Genomic DNA, 5575 nt, shown 5'->3' with positions numbered 1-5575 from the left:
TCAGGAAATTACACAGTACACTGTGACAGCAGGGCTGGAATGATCTTTTGTAGCAGCTGCAGAACTACACAGTGACATCATTTTAAGTCAGCCAATCAGACACTAAGATTCAGGTCAGTAATGCCAAGTTCACACTACATGACTAGATCTCTTGCAATCCGGAGACTTTTAAGTCGTGTATTTCACACTACACGACTGATCGGCGATAGGGGGTCACACACTACACCATCTATCACCGGGAGGAATCGCAGGTGAGTCTATCTGGTCTCCCAAACTACGTTTTGTCACAACAACACGTGTGAGAAGTGACGAGGGGTTTAATGATACCACTTCCAAAAATGCACGTTAACAATAAGCGAGCAATCAAAGTTGTTTGTGCGCAGATGTGCAGCGTAAAATCAAGTAGGAAAAATAAATGCATCCGAGTGGATTGGGCTACGCGACCAGCAGGGATCGTCTGTTCTGTGGTGAGTTGTGCGGATGTATTCTGATAGAAACTATATTACGCCCGTCCCATGTGTTTACACTCCTCCCCCGGGTTTTACCTCACCCCGTATCTTGCGTTCTCATTGGCTGTAGTTCGACATAGCACTTGCTGCCACTCGCAACCTGCTCGCAACGACTTTGACACTACACAATTCTGAGTCAGCGACTGGTTCAGATATTTAACATGCTAGATATTTTTCTCGATTGGCAATTGGCAAACTGATCGGATCGAGTTGTTGAACAGTTCACACATAGCAATCGAGAGCCGAGTTTCGAGCCCCGAGCGAACGCAGAGTTGCTTCCGAGCTGCCACATCTAGCGCCGACCAGTTGGAAATCATGTCAAAAATCGTGTAGTGTGAACTAAGCATAAGGAAAATGAAGGAGGGGCCAACTGGGGCTATTATCTTTCATCCAGAACTGCCCAATCCAGGGATTGATATATGTTGTTATCTGATTGATATCTACCAATCAATCATAGACTGAAAAACATAAGTTTGGTATAAAGCAGTATTTGTATTTTGTGATATATTTAGGCAACTTTAATTAACAGTTACAATTAAATTGTAAGACAAGTTACGATTACAGTCATACCTTGTAACTCGACGTCCCTTAAACTCGAAATCAGTGAAACTCGACGCCCTTGGTCTAAAAGGTTGGTACACTTAAACGAGAACTTGTTTGGCTTACAGTAGAAGTTAAGAAGGAGACAATAGCGAAATATGAGAGCAGTGTTAGCTTTACTAAACTCGCTAAGAAATACAGTGTTCCAAGTTCAACCATCTCCATGATTAAAAAGCATAAGGTAGCAATATGCTGTTTTTTATTATTATTATTGTAAGTGATCTGATTTTCCTTTTGAAAACAAAAAAAATGTAAAGATATCAAACAAAATACTAGAAATATTTCAAATAATATGCTGGATATCTTACTACTCAATTCACTATCAAGTCGGTATGACTACGTATTTCTTAAAAACTGTCAAACTGTCAGGGAAAAGGAAATGGAAATAGTTTTAGGTTTGTCTGGGTTGTCCTCGCTTCCAAGCTCAGAAGTGTTAACATCTGCCTATTCCAACACAGTTCTGTCTGAGATGCTGTGCAACTCTGAATTGGAAGAGCAGACACCATGATAAATAATAAACTGAATCGTGATTAAAATGTATAGTAGCTTCGGCAATGCTTTAATGATTCACAGCACTATTTATACCATTTTTACAAGATATTCTCCTAATTAAAACCTAAAGGGCATTACTGTGTTTTTATATTATACAGTATATTACTATTGTTTTGCTGTATTCATATCCAAACATTTTAGCCTGGTATTAACTCTTCTGATTTTAATTATAATACATTTGTATATAGAACAAACACTGCGCAATGGTGGTGTGCATTTTAAGGCTGAAATACAACACTATAATTTCCACTATTGCTACTGGTCTCACCCCTGTGTGGAGTTTGGAATGTTCTCCTCACACGGATTTCTTGTGGTACTCAAGTTCCCTCCTGTTTCAGAAACCACAACTGTAAATCTGTGAATGAGTCAATATGTACAGGTATATGAAGCACTGCTGCCATGTTCAAGTTGTTTTCTTGTTTTACACTCAGTGTTTGTGGAATTGCACTGGGGTAAAGCTGTTACTACAGATACATGAACTTCATTTGTAAAGATTGTACAAACAAGTAGTATTTTTTACCACTTTTTATTATTTGTATACATTTTGCACATGAAACAACTTATTTTCTTATTTTTTACACATTTAATATGCTTGATCATTTATCTATGGTCTTGTGTTAACAGTGGAATATTGCATTTACCTTTAAAATGTTTACTTAAAGTGTATTCATTTCAGTAAGCCAGTAAGATGCGCTATTACGTAAATGTGAAATATTAATACATGACTGCAAAGTTTTCTAACAGAAGTATTAAAACACTGTATACTTCCTTTTGACCTTTCTCTTCAAATATTACTTTAAAACATAATAAAGCTTGTTATTTATTTAATGTTTATTTATTTTTTGTTTCTAGAAGTACTTTCTGATTCATATTACTATTACAGATTTGTGTTACTATTATTATTATTGTTATTATTTTTGTTAGTAGTAGCAGTAGTATTCCTAGTTAAAGTAGTAGTATAGTAGTGGTAGTAGTATTAATAGTCATAGAAGTAATAATAGTAGAAGAACTAGTAGTCGTAACAAAAGTAGTAGTAGTCATAGAAGTAATAGTAGTAGAAGTAGTAGTCATAGTAATAGAAGTAGTAGTAGACAAAAGTAATAGTAGTAGAAGAACTAGTAGTCGTAACAGAAGTAGTAGTAGACAAAAGTGATAGTAGTACAAGAACTAGTAGACATAAAAGTAATAGTAGTACAAGAACTAGTAATCGTAACAGAAGTAGTAGTAGTCATAAAAGTAATAGTAGTAGAAGAACTAAAAGTAAAAGTAGTGGTAATACAAGTGAAGGAAGTAGTTGTAAAAGTACTAGTACAAGTAGTATTAGTAGTAGTTGTGGTAGGAATAGATGTAGTAGTGGTAGTTTTGGTATTAGTAGTCATAGAAGTAATAGTAGAAGAAGACCTAAAGGTAGTAATAGTGGTAATGGAAGTAGAAGCAGTAGTAAACTTAGCAGTGGTAGTAGTATTAGCAGAAATAGTATTAGTGGTGGTAGTAAAAGCAGTAGTAATAAAAATAGAAGAAGTAGTAGGGGTAGTAGTAGTCACAGAAGTAGTGGTAGTAGAAGTAGTAACAGAAGTAGTAATAGACATAAATGTAATAGTAGTAGTAGTAGTGGTAATGGAAGTATCAGCAGTAATAAATAGTAGTATTAAAAGTAGTAGCAGAAGTAGTGGTGGTAGTAAAAGTAGTAGTAAAAGTACTAGTACAAGTAGTATTAGTAGTAGTTGTGGTAGGAATAGATGTAGTAGTGGCAGTATTCGTAGTAGTAAAAGTAGTAGCAGTGGAACTAGTAATAGTAGTGATAGTAGTACTAGTAGAAGCAGTAGTGGTTATAACTACATGTAATGTATAAATTGCTGATAATGTAATAGTTGAAATAGAAGTAGTAATAGTAGTAAGAGAACTAGAGAAAGTAGTAGTAATAGTAGTAAGAGAACTAGAGAAAGTAGTAGTAGTAATAGTAGTAAGAGAACTAGAGAAAGTAGTAGTAGTAATAGTAAGAGAACTAGAGAAAGTAGTAGTAATAGTAGTAAGATAACTAGAGAAAGTAGTAATAGTAATAGGAGAACTAGAGAAAGTAGTAGTAATAGTAGTAAGAGAACTAGAGAAAGTAATATTAGTAAGAGAACTAGAGAAAGTAGTAGTAGTAATAGTTGTAAGAGAACTAGAGAAAGTAGTAGTAGTAATAGTAGTAAGAGAACTAGAGAAAGTAGTAGTAATAGTAGTAAGAGAACTAGAGAAAGTAGTAGTAGTAATAGTAGTAAGAGAACTAGAGAAAGTAGTAGTAGTAATAGTAAGAGAACTAGAGAAAGTAGTAGTAATAGTAGTAAGATAACTAGAGAAAGTAGTAATAGTAGTAGGAGAACTAGAGAAAGTAGTAGTAATAGTAGTAAGAGAACTAGAGAAAGTAATATTAGTAAGAGAACTAGAGAAAGTAGTAGTAGTAATAGTTGTAAGAGAACTAGAGAAAGTAGTAGTAGTAATAGTAGTAAGAGAACTAGAGAAAGTAGTAGTAATAGTAGTAAGAGAACTAGAGAAAGTAGTAGTAGTAATAGTAGTAAGAGAACTAGAGAAAGTAGTAGTAGTAGTAGTAGTAAGAGAACTAGAGAAAGTAGTAATAGTAGTAGGAGATCTAGAGGAAGTAGTAGTAAGAGAACTAGAGAAAGTAGTAGTAGTAATAATAGTAGGAGATCTAGAGGAAGTAGTAGTAGTAATAGTAGGAGATCTAGAGGAAGTAGTAGTAGTAATAGTAGGAGATCTAGAGGAAGTAGTAGTAGTAATAGTAGTAGGAGAACTAGAGGAAGAAGTAGTAGAAATAGAAGTTGTAGTACTAGTAGTAGTATTCCTTTTTAACCACCCTGTGAAGTCTTGGTCAGGATTTCTAAATGAAACGGTCTGATACACAAGAGCAAGTGTGGTGCATCACAAGAACAAAGAGCACATTGATCTGTGAGTGTAGGATGAAAGGGGCAGAAAGTGAAGGGCCAGGGATTCAAACCTTGGCAAACAGAGCCCTGTCTGGGTAACCAGAACTAATAGTGGTCCAGTGTTTTCCTCTCCTATTTATGTGCATGATACAGATATGTGAAGTGGCAAAAAAAATTTTAGGAATTATTTGCAGATTAAAGCAAGTTGATAAAAAGACATTTTGCTTATAAAATGATTCAGTATATGGCCAAAATAACACTCCTCCATGTGATTCAGCTTCTGTTGTTGATGGGTACAGAAAATCAATTATATTCTTCCAGCCTTGTGGCAACAGTTTGGGGAGGGCTTTTTCCTGTTCCAGCATTACTCTTCTCCAGTGCACAAAGCAAGGTTCATAAAGACATAGCTGGAGCTCTAGATGGCTAAACTATACTAAACACATTTGGGATGAATTAGAAATTCAATTGTGATCCAGATCTTATCAGATCTTATTTTTTTCTTTAATTCAATGGGCACAAATTCCTGCAGCCACATTTCAAAATCGTGCAAAAAGCCCTTCCAGAAGGGTGAAGACTGTTAGGCCTGCAAAGCTGGCTAATTCATTGCCCATGGATTTGATATAGGATGTCATCCAACAAGTGCAAGGGTCCAGTTACTTTTGATAATCTAATCTTTGTTTGTGAGTGGATTTTACTTTTTTACTTTTATTATTTGGCCAAAAGTATTTGGACACCTGACCACAAGTTGCTGGACATCCCATTTAAAAAAATGCTATTAACATAGTATGACCTTGGTCGCTCAGGCGGCGCAGCGGTAAAAACACACGCTGGAACCAGAGCTGGGATCTCGAATACATCATATCGAATCTCAGCTCTGCCTTGCCGGCTGAGGCTGAGCGGCCACATGAACAACGATTGGCCTGTTGTTCATATGTCTCTCTCATGACTGGTGCAATTGCGACCTCTGCTGACTGATTGATGGCGCCT

The sequence above is a fragment of the Trichomycterus rosablanca genome, chromosome 12 (assembly GCF_030014385.1).
Source record: "Trichomycterus rosablanca isolate fTriRos1 chromosome 12, fTriRos1.hap1, whole genome shotgun sequence".
NCBI classification, from domain to species: domain Eukaryota; kingdom Metazoa; phylum Chordata; class Actinopteri; order Siluriformes; family Trichomycteridae; genus Trichomycterus; species Trichomycterus rosablanca.
This window is presented reverse-complemented; position numbering follows the sequence as displayed.